General features: G+C 40.8%; 1 protein-coding gene across 5 annotated transcripts in view; it reads left to right on the top strand.

Moving 5' to 3' along the window:
• Nucleotides 1-7,406: 7,406 nt before the first annotated feature.
• Nucleotides 7,407-12,089, top strand: part of LOC137252403 (uncharacterized) — a 55,943-nt gene continuing 51,260 nt past the window's right edge. For 3 of the 5 annotated variants that reach the window (XM_067788042.1, XM_067788037.1, XM_067788041.1), the window contains exons 1-2: nt 7,590-7,646; nt 7,992-8,091. The gene's annotated coding sequence lies outside the window, so the exon portion shown is untranslated. Of the gene's footprint in view, nt 7,533-7,589; nt 7,647-7,991; nt 8,092-12,089 lie in introns of those variants that run through there. The other 2 variants (XM_067788040.1, XM_067788039.1) reach the window with 2 other exon arrangements.

Raw genomic sequence — 12,089 nt, 5'->3', positions numbered from 1 at the left:
TTTGAAATTCGGCTTAAAATTTACACATGGAACAACTAAAAACTCTCCTGAATTAAAAAAAAAAAAAATGTCTTAGTACCTCTAAATCGCGGATCCCCTGAGAAACTCCGGGTCCGGGGGAATCCCCCCATTCCCCCTCCCTCTCGTCGGGCCTGCTTCTAATATTTTTGACATCACCTCCTAGGGCTTTTAGTTTATCGCATCTCCTCACTTTTCGCAGTATGTCAGCATACGTAGCATCTCCAGCCTTCGAAATTATGATTGCATCCGGCCTGGCTTTAATCATTTTCTTCCTGATCGCCTTTTTGGGTTTGGCTACCTGCCACTCTCCCGACTTTTGAGTTGTGGCGTCTTCTGTCCTTTCGACCTTTTTCTGGTTCAGTGACTCTTGCGATTTTACTCGCTTGTGACTCTCCTCATGTCTTGACGTAATGTCCCTGGCTGAGACCGTGGGATTGGCTACTTGATTTTCCCTTGTCGAATTCTTCCTCGGTCTCTTTCCTGGGGGTGACGAGCTTCCATCCTTAGCCGTATCATTCGAAATTATTTTCTTCTTTAGGTCCTTTACCTCCAGCGCGGACTCTATGTACAATGCCTTGATTATGGGGGCTAAGCGCTTAATTTCAGCGTGTATATTATTACGCCCTTTAAAAACTCAAACAGATCATCAATTGAGCTCCCTAGCCTGGTCATCTTGTTTTCGATCCCTCCTGAGGCCTTCTTAATGAGGTCACTTAATGAAGGAGTGCCTGTTTTAGCCTTCTCTTGTCTTGCCCTTGGAGTAATAGCCGGAGAAGCTTCTTTCCTACCGTTGGCTTCCGCTCCTTTTGGTTTTGTCCCCGTGTGCGATGAAATATTTTGACCTACGGCCGATAGACCAGGTCCTTCTGGGGAACGAGGTAGCTTTCGTCCCATAAATGGGTTGTACGTACCTTCCCTATTTGGATTTTTATTTTTATTTTGGTTACTCATTTATTTGATCTTAGTCCGGATGTACAGTCACCTTGAATGATCCCGTGGTTATCTACGCGAAGGCAGGGAGGCCACGTGACGGTTGACGCAGTTCCTTATGAAAACTGCGTTCAGAACCAGATCAGCGTTAATCGGGAGAATCTCGACCGAACCTGCACCACCAACTTAATGGTTATGGACTTCGAATGTACCCCAAGGCCTGCCAAGATTTTAACGGGACGGAGACGAATGTCACATTAGCCGGAAAGTCGTTTTGACGTGGTGTCAAGCCGTGTACTAAGATTTCCGAATGTCACACTCGCCAGCCCTTAGCAAACATATCCAAATCGTTATTCCAGTATACCTTAATTAAAACCTTACTGGGCTCAGTCTGGGTTTCAAACATCTGTTGTTCATTTGCGAAACTATACAAAGCGTCTGAAATGTAAATTTTGATTTTCACATTTCATCCTTCAACACCCAAGTCTCCCGGTTTGACATTTCCTAAAGTTGGCGGCCCCATCCAAAACTAGTCCCTTGGAGTGAATCACATTGATTATAGCCTATCAACCAAGTTTAAATATCACCTACACGTTACGGCTCCTTTTACAAATGTGAATACGTAGGCACATATATTGGTGAGGCTTTGTCTTTCGCAAGAACACTCAAAGTGGTGAAGCAAAAGCTTTCTCAAGACAGTCGAACTAATGACCGTGTGTGCTACTACCCTAACGTAGTGGACAGTCGAACTAGTTTGAAAACTGAAGGTACGCGGTCATCCATAATGGGCTCTTATATCATAAGGCCAGAAAACAGCAGTTAACATCTTTAAGTTAAAATCGGTCGACTTTCAAAAAAATATCGTTTTGATTTAACGAAGACTATTGAAATCAATGTTGTGAACACAAACGTCTGCAAACTTTGATCTAAATTTTACAAATTTTATCAAGGGTCCTTGTAAAATTTTAATTATGTAGATGCGCCGAGGATTATACGATTTTCACCCATTACGCAATGACATCCACTTAGACTACTTATGATTTCGAGGGCGGCATCTTTGGCCGAATATTCACTCCCTAACGTTTCAAGGTGTTTCTCTGGTGCAGCTCGGCAGCAAAGCGCGACAAAAGGATCCGTTGTAAAGTCTTCGGAGCTACACCTAGAGCTTCTAGGAAAGTGACGTCGACGAAGGTATGAGATAGAAGCCGCAGTCCTGTAGCTTCTGTGCTGGCATATGGTGTGAGGGTTAGGAAGCGTGGTAGCGACTGGTATTCGGGATTGGTACTGTTCGCACATCGGGAATTGTAGCTCTTAAAACAGCCGAAAAAACTGAAGGCGCCCTGTGCCAGAGTATTAATAGACCATTAATAGCAACCGTAAGTCGCCTTTGTGCGTGGCCGCCAAGAAGCCACACATGATTTAAAGAAATTGTGTTCGCGACGATTATTAGGAGTTAACACTAGGTGAAACTACGCTTTGCACAAGATATACAGACAAAAGTGTGCATATTATATATATATATATTTCTTTTCTGCAGACGCAGCAGTACCAATTCCAAAGACCGGGGTTAGGTTCGAAGTCTCTCCGGAGTAAGTGAACGAGGGACAATCCCTCCACAAGGAGCTACGCCTGAACATTTTTGAACGGTCTGCGAGATCTTGAGGCAAAAACCACGGATCTTTGGCCAACACGTTGATAACCTTAGATACATACAAACAAAACCTTTCCTAAATATTATTTTTTTAAATAGAAAAATCAAGACTTTTAAAGTAAGAACACCTGCGTACGCCGCCGCCGCCGATAAAGTGATCGGCATAAACCTCTAATGTGTATCCCTCGCCGCGTAGTTGCCTCACTATCTTGGGTAGGTATTCCCTCGGTGCAGCCTCGATGTGGGTTGTGGATGCTTAAATTACGGGCGGCATCTACTCGCACCGTCACTGGGGGTGCATGGGGCCTTTTAAGCCAAACCTTCCTCGCCAGCCGCTCTTGGTCAGGGGCTGCTTATTTGGGTATCCGCAGCTAACCTAAATTAATAGGCCGTTCACTGTTTGCCGGCAGTGACCCCCTTGGCCTGAGCTCAGCCATCCGGGTTAGGTGGTCAAAATATATAGGTGGCGTGACTGTTAATACTTTCGGGATATGGAGTAAAAAGCCTGAGGAGGTACATAAGTACATTAAAAGCAGCCACTTACAGTAATAGGCTAAAAGGCACAATGGATCTAAATAAAGGTCGCAGTGCATCGAGGTCGAATAACCTATACGTTTAAGAAATAATCGCATCATAGCTGGTGGATGCGCGAATAGATTTCCAGTTGTCATATAAAAATTCCTTTTTTTTATGCACCAAAAAAACAAAAAGCAATCTCAATTCTATGCCCATTCATGCCTGAACAACTGAGTTTGTATTTTTCGTTGTATGCAAGCATTATTGCATAGTAAGCAATTTCATAACCCCGCTACTTTCATTATCCAGTTACGTACCTGCCTCATGCTCATTAAACAAAGAAGAAGAAAATCAATGTAGTCAAGGTAGTGATGCCAAGCAGAGATTAAAGCCGATCACACGCATGCTGCACGAGTTTGTTTGTGTGCGCACAGGGACGTAGTAAGGCTCCGATCAAGGGTGGGGCCAATGTTTAAATGAAGGAAATATAAGTTTTTGAATATATTACGTTGGACTTCTTTTTGTATATATTACGTTGGACTTCTATAGTAACGTAATTTTCTCAAAGAAAACAAATCTGTAGTGCAAGATGCTTCGATGGCATATACCAATAAGTGCCCTCTTTAGAAACTGTTTAGGTAAAGAGGAAATAGAGTGTATTAGTGTCGTATTTTAGTGTTGTGAAATCATAGCGCCAGGCTGCACTAAAAGCGCTTGGATCGGTCACATGTAAGTCCAGGACATTAGAGAAGTGCCGTTAATCTCTTAACGAGATCGCGGAGCAAACTTCGTCTGGTGTGGGTGCCTGAACACTCGAATATACCCGACAATGAGATGACTGACGAACTTGCAAGAGGGGGCACATCCGTTCCGCTTTCGTCGTCCTGGAAGGGAGTGAGCATGCTGCTCGCTACCTGTAAGCTCATTTTGAAAGGGATTTTCCTTAGGGAAGCGGGTTTGAGATGAAACAATCTTGAATCCTGCTACCACTCTAAGCTCGTGTGGCCTGACCTAACCTCTAACCTAACCTAACCTAACCTTAGCGCCATAAGATAATACTGAAGCAACTTGCCGCTTTCTTCGGAAAGCTAAAACCACACCTCTACAAGCCACTTATATCCTGCTGAATTGTTCAGCAGCCTGGACGCTGATAACATCAAATATCGTTGTTCATACATGGTTTATAAATAGCCGAAAACAATTCTCGACGAAAACGGGATGGTATAGGCAGCTCGGTAGCCGATGCTTTGCCGCGCCAGCCTCTCGCCTTGCTATCGGAAAAAATCAATTTGTTTCCGAGATCGAGTTCCCGTATATAAACAGCGCCAATAAGAAGGATGCGGATGTATTTGACATGCAAGTTCTTCGATACATTTATGAACCTCTACGCGTTGGTGTAAGACAAGATAGAGTTGTAAGAGCTTTAATGAATGTTGCCTACAGATGACGCTCAGGGAGGACCTTTAAAAAGGAAGACATACAAACTGGGATTATCTAACCAAGGCTAATGTTGAGTAGCAAAGTGCCGTAAGTTTGACGAGTCCCCCAACAAACCGCCTGGGCAGTTGGTTGATGACCAGCGTATACAGTTGACCCCACTAAGAAGTAATCTTGCTGCAATTAAGCATACAGCCGATCCATTTGGTTAGGGCTGGATGTACATCAATGTACTTAAGACACTCCATGATCGTCTGTTTAGACATTGTTAAAGCCCCGGCAATATATAAGACAACGGATAAGGCGTACTCCTTATATTTTTCTATGTTTATAACCACCCTATGCAGTACGTTGCCTTTGATGTACGCATGTTGTGTTTTGGAGAACAGTTTTTTCTTCATGTTGTACTTCATATACACATCTAGAGCCTCTTAAAGGTTTTGAAGCGAAATAATGTTAAGCTTATTGACACGAGTTGCTCTCCAAGAATTGGGTTCATGATTCAGTCTCATGCAACCGTTGAATATTATGTTAAGCTATTCTACAATTGCTCTACTTGATATTTGTAGTTTGCCAGGGAGTATACCATCCGCAATCATGGAAAAAGTCTTCACCGCCCATTCGATCTTGGTATCAGTCACCAAGCCTTGGACTACCTGATCCGTGGTCGAAGTATTGTCTGCTGGCTCTCCTGCATCATCTCCCGGTGGACAATATGCGTCGAAAAGCTCTCCATGGGACTCTTATCTACTACGGGACCATACTCCGTGTTCTGTCTTTATCAGTCCTTGGACTAGGTTTCCCCTAGCTACGAATTCCCTCAGCCGCGTTGTTTCGCTGTAGTACTCGGTGTCCGGACAAACATTTTTTCATGCGGCTCTCGTCGCCCTGTGCGGTTGTACATCATCAGCATGTCGCTATACTCGTGTCTGCACGGTTCAGGCCCAGTATAAATTAAATTCATTTCACCGTATACCAAGATCAGATATTTTTGGATTTATGTGAGTTCGATTTTCGGATACATGTCGCTTTTTCTAAATTTGTAAAGATACGCTAAGAGATATCTCTTCTTAATTCCGTGATTAAAGCTTGATTTTTGATTGGCTCAGAATAACCTTAAGAATACTGCTTTGCTAGAAAGCGGACCAAGGAGCGCTGCATTCGAAAAATATGTATTTATGGTTCGGGAGGGTCGACGATGCCGACGAAAAGTAAGAAGTATAAATATAAATTTGGAGAAATTGAAGAGAGGTAGAGAGAAAGTGGGAGAAGAATGGGATGAGAAAAGGTGAGAAGACAGAAATTTAGGACAAGATAGCGATTGTCGACACTGCTAGTAAATTGTATGATTGCAGAATTAACCGATAGCTAAAATATTTATTGATTATTTTTAATAGAACCGTGCGATTAATTGATTACCAAAAAATATATTAATTTTAACTTTTCGTCCAATAAAATATGAATTTTTTTCGAAAAATATATATTTTGAGCAAAAAATTTAATGCATAACTTGTTAAATAAATTAATTGGAATTCAAAAAATTTTGAATTCAGTTAATCAAGAAATAAGTGAGTTACGTAAAGGCACAAATAATCAAGACTAATTTTGGCAGTACTTGGGGAAAAGATAAAGAAACGCTCATGACTACATACAAAGCAATTAGCCAGCCGATTACGTGCTACGCGTCACCCATATGGTCGCCAAGCCTAAAAAGCACCCACTGGAAGAAACTACAGGCCTGCCAAAATACTGCTCTCAGAATCGCCACGGGCTGTCTTCTTATGTCCCCAGAACACCATCTGCATAATGAGGCGAGAATACTCCCCATCAGGGAGAGAAATGAGATGCTGACCAAACAGTTCCTGTTGAATACCCAGAAACCTGGGCATCCCAACAGACATCTGATTGATGAACCAGCACCGCCTAGGGGCTTAAGGAGTTATCTCCGTAAGCATTTTGAGGAAATACGGCACCAGAGAACCCAGCCGTATGAAGTGAAAAAACACAAGCAGGTCCTTGGTGAACTCCATAAACAGGCGTCGGACCTTTATGCCGGGAATTGCCCGGTGAATCCAGTACTTAACGAAAATTATCCAAAACTTGCGGAAGAGGAACGCATACTCCCCAGGGAAACGCGTGTCACTCTTGCTCAACTTCGTTCTGGATACTGTAACAGGTTAAACTCTTACCTATCCAGAATCAACCCCGGCATACAAAATGTATGCCCCGCTTGCAATGTGTCCCCACATGACACCAACCATCTCTTCAATTGTAATGTGGAACCAACGCCTCTAACACCCCTTTCCTTATGGTCCACCCCTGTTGAAACGGCAAGTTTCCTTGGACTCCCGTTAGAGGATATTGATGACAATTTGTGATCGGTCGCGGCTATTGTGTGGGGCGAGCATTGCTACAACAACAACAACAACTAATTTTGATTAACTCCGTAATTAATTAATTACACGTGGTAGGGTTATTTGTACTACAGTTTAATTATTATTTAAGTAAAAAAATCTCTATAAATTAATTATAAGTCATATTGAAGAAATTGAAAATATGGTAGATTACGGGTCGAAGGAGGTTTCCTGTAGGGAAATTCTATAACTTCTTAGCGAAAATTTTTGTGATTTTGGTATTCTGTAAGATCTATTATTACTAATCTGAAATTACCTTTGACATCAGTTCGCATTCATTTAATCAACTGATCTGCTGGTACATTCTTATTTTTGGCATCGGTACCATCCCCTCCTTGTTTGAGCACATGTACATATGTTCAATGGGTGCTCTCACCATGAGTTCGACAAGTAAACTAGTTTTTGTTTTGTTTTCTTGCCACCAACAAGAGAAGCCATTGAAGAGTAAGAAAATAAAGAATTGCTGTTAAAGAAAATAATGAAAATACATATATGTGGAATTTTCTCCGGCTTCTTACGCGCAATTCTTTTATGTTGTCTCCCATGATGAAGGGAGCACTTGTGTGAGTATGTTGTGATCTTCAACTGAGCAACTAGCCAACCAGTCCTCTTTGAGTCGTCGTTGAACTAAGCTCTTATCGTTATTTGGGCACGCGCAGCTGAGTGTATAATTAAATGTAAAAAGTTGGAGAAATGAATTTATTATTTATTAATACTTATAATACCAATGGAATTTCTTTAGTTAATTTATTTATGTACATATATTTGTGCAATTGTGTAATGTGTGTATGTGTGTGAGACCTCGGTCTATTGTGCACCTGGCTCATTTGTGAATTAATATATGTATGTCGACTAACTATAAACAAAATATATACATATCTACATATATAGACTTTTGCATGCATATTTCGTTATGGGTGCTCCCTTTTTGTGGCTTGTATATATGGCTGTATTAATGTTTATATGTGTGTGTGTACTTGCAACCGCCAGTAAAGTAAATTTTTTTTTTTAACTAATGAAAGGGTCAAACTGGTTTAATGCCACAATGGACGCAGAAAACCATCGTCGTAATGTGGGAGCATGTTAACAGAGTAACAATAACAACAGAGAAACGGTTATAAAGTAAGATTTACAAATATCTTAGAACTGGAGTACTGGAATCCAGGAGCACAATTATATACAGCCATGGACAAAGAAAAAGCAAAAAAGAATGAGTCTGGAGTAGAGATGTAATGAAAATATAACATGGTCATTAACAAGTAAGGAAGGCTAAGTTCGGGTGTAACCGAACATTACATATCTGATTATCTCATCTGAGAGCTTTGCAGATAAAATAATGGAAAATTACCATGTAGGAAAATTAACCTAGGGTAACCCTGGAATCTGTTTGTATGACATGGGTATCAAATGGAAGGTATTAATGAGGGTTTTAAAAGTGAGTGGCCCCTAGTTGTACATATATGTGAAAGCGTTTTCGGGATATCGATATGGGTGTCAAACGAAAGGTGTTACTGAGCATTTTAAGAGGGAGTGGGCATTAGGTCTATAGGTGGACGCCTTTTCGAGATATCGCCATTAGGGTGCGCCAGGGTAACTCTAGAATGTGTTTGTACGATATGGGTATCAAATGAAAGGTGGTAATGAGTATTTTAAAAGGGAGTAATCCTTAGTTCTATAGGTGGACGCCTTTTCGAGATATCGCCATAAACGTGGACCAAGGGTGACTCTAGAATGTTTGTACGATATGGGTATCAAACGAAAGGTGTTACTGAGCATTTTAAGAGGGAGTGGGCATTAGGTCTATAGGTGGACGCCTTTTCGAGATATCGCCATTAGGGTGGGTCAGGGGTGACTCTAGAATGTTTCTACGATATGGGTATCAAACGAAAGGTGTTACTGAGCATTTTAAGAGGGATAGGGCATTAGGTCTATAGGTGGACGCCTTTTCGAGATATCGCGATTAGGGTGGCCAAGGGTGGCTCAAGAATGTTTGTACGATATGGGTATCAAACGAAAGGTGTTACTGAGCATTTTAAGAGGGAGTGGACATTAGGTCTATAGGTGGACGCCTTTTCGAGATATCGCCATTAGGGTGGGCCAGGGGTGACTCTAGAATGTTTGTACGATATGGGTATCAAACGAAAGGTGTTACTGAGCATTTTAAGAGGGAGTGGGCATTAGGTCTATAGGTGGACGCCTTTTCGAGATATCGCCATTAGGGTGGGCCAGGGGTGACTCTAAATGTGTTTGTACGATATGGATATCAAATTAAAGGTATAAATGAGGGTTTTAAAAGCGAGTGGCCCTTAGATGTATATGTGAAGGCGTTCTCGCGATATCGACCAAAATGTGGACCAGGGGGACCCAGAACATCATCTGTCGGGTACCGCTAATTTATTTATATATGTAATACCACGAACAGTATTCCTGTCATGATTCCAAGCGTTTTTGATTTCGTCCTGCAGACTTTTCATTTTCTTCTGCTTAAAATATGGTAGGTGTCACACCCATTTTACAAAGTTTTTTTCTAAAGTTATATTTTGCGTCAAAAAACCAATCCAATTACCATGTTTCATCCTTTTTTACGTATTTGGTATAGAATTATGGCATTTTTTTGGTTTTTCGAAATTTTCGATATCGAGAAAGTGGGCGTGGTCATAGTCGGACTTCGCCTATTTTTAAATACCAAGATAAAGTGATTTCAGAAAAGTACGTGAACTAAGTTTAGTAAAGATATATCGATTTTTCTCAACTTATCGTTTTAACGGCCGAGCGGAAGGACAGACGGTCGACTGTGTATAAAAACTGGGTGTGGCTTCAACCGATTTCGCCAAAACAGTTATCGTCATAGAATCTATGCCCCTACCAAGTTTCACAAGGATTGGTAAATTTTTGTTCGACTTATGGCATTAAAAGTATTCTAGACAGATTAAATGAAAAAGGGCGATCCACGCCCATTTTGAAAGTTTCTTTTATTTTTGTATTTTGTTGCACCATATCATTACTGGAGTTGAATGTTGACATAATTTACTTATATACTGTAAAGATATTAAATTTTTTGTTAAAATTTTACTTAAACAATTTTTTTTTTAAAAGTGGGCGTGGTCCTTCTCCGATTTTGCTAATTTTTATTAAGCGTGCATATAGTAATAGGAGTAACGTTCCTGCCAAATTTCATCATGATATCTTCAACGAATCCAAATTACAGCTTGCAAACTTTTAAATTAACTTCTTTTAAAAGTGGGAGGTGCCACGCCCATTGTCCAAAATTTTACTAATTTTCTATTCTGCGTCATAAGGTCAACCCATCTACCAAGTTTCATCGCTTTATCCGTCTTTCGAAATGAATTATCGCACTTTTTCGGTTTTTCGATTTCGAAAAAGTGGGTGTGTTATAGTCCGATTTCGTTCATTTTAAATAGCGATCTGAGATGAGTGTCCAGGAACTTACATACCAATTTTCATTAAGATACTTCAAAATTTACTCAATTTATCGTGTTTACAGACGGACGGACGGAAGGACGGGCGGACATGGCTAAAGGAATTTATTTTTTCGCCCAGATCATTTTGATATACAGAAGTCTATATTTATCTCAATTATTTTATGCCGTTACGGATTACCGTTATGCGAACAAAACTAATATACTCTGTGAGCTCTGTTCAGCTGAATATAAAAAGTCTAGGTCAAATATATTGCACGTTTTAAGGCAAGGCTGGTGATAGTGCGCGCTCATCTAAAATCCCTTAAGCCTCTCACCATATGACGAAATGTTGATCTATAGATGCTTCCAGAGTTTAGCCATTGGTGTACTGAATTTTATCCGAATTCATTCAGCCGTTCTAGCGTGATTGAGCATCAAACACCCACCAAAATCTTGTGATGAAATGATCCCGAAAATAATCCTGAAACTATCCTTTATTTAGCCATAAAAGTGCCTATATTTCCAAACTTTTTAAAACGAAACATGAACAATCTAATATCTAATATCTAATATATATTATAAATGGGAAAGTTTGGATGTTAAGATGTTTGGATGTTTGGATGTTTAGATGTTTGGATGTTTGGATGTTTGGATGTTTGGATGTTTGGATGTTTGGATGTTTGGATGTTTGGATGTTTGTCCAGACGTTTGTCTTTGTGACTCAATAACGCAAGAACGGCTGGACCGATGTGGATGAAATTTTGCACACATATAGCCAATAGTCTAGAAGGATCTACTAGCTATATATTTTTCAAAAGGGGCGTGGTCTCCGCCCCCTAGGAACAGTTATAATTTAATTATTATATTTTTTCGTCTTTGCGACTGAATCACGCCAGAATGGCTACACGGATTTTGATGAAATTTGGGACACAGACAGTAGTCTACTAGCGAAATTTTTTTCGAACATGGAAAGAGGGGTGGGGGTCCCAAGACCCTTCGAGAAATTATTTTTCATAATTTTTACACATTATAACTTTACGTATACTGGCCTTCACCAATATCACAGACTCAAGGGGTCAAATAAGTCGAGGGCTTACAAAGTAAGCAGTGACACCCTCCGCCCGCCCCCCTTTATCTCCCCCTCTGGTGTAAAATCCATAAATTGTTATAACTCAATCTAAATTTTCTCCTAAATCAATAGTTTTTGGTATCTGGTACATTCAGAACGAGATCTAGACAATTTTGGAGGAACGATCAGTGGTCCTCTCCTCTACTCCCGCCATCCGCCCTCCATCAATTGTTTTTATTAGCACGCTTTTATTAGCTTTACCTGTATGTTTCTATGTAACTTTTTATTCGCTCCAATGCGCCTGCTGCCTTATTAACATGGTTTTATAATTAGCTTCACCTTATTTGTAATCCCGTAAGGGTCATATCGAGACCCTTCCGGGATCATTTCTGGATGGTTTTCGGGATCGGTCCGGGATTACGCCGGGGTAATTTCGGGACTTTTTGGGACTATTTCGGGATCATTTTGGGACCCTTCCGGGATCATTTCTGTATAGTTTACGGGATCCGTCCGGGATCCCGTCGGGGTTATTTTGGAACATTTTCGGGACTATTCCGGAATCATTTCGGGACTATTTCGCGATCATTTGGGGACCCTTCCGGCATCATTTCTGGATGGTGTTCGGGATC

Source organism: Eurosta solidaginis, chromosome 5 (genome assembly GCF_040869045.1).
Source record: "Eurosta solidaginis isolate ZX-2024a chromosome 5, ASM4086904v1, whole genome shotgun sequence".
Classification (NCBI taxonomy): Eukaryota; Metazoa; Arthropoda; class Insecta; order Diptera; family Tephritidae; genus Eurosta; species Eurosta solidaginis.
The sequence above is the reverse complement of the archived record's forward strand: the minus strand, read 5'-3'. Positions and strand labels throughout refer to the sequence as shown.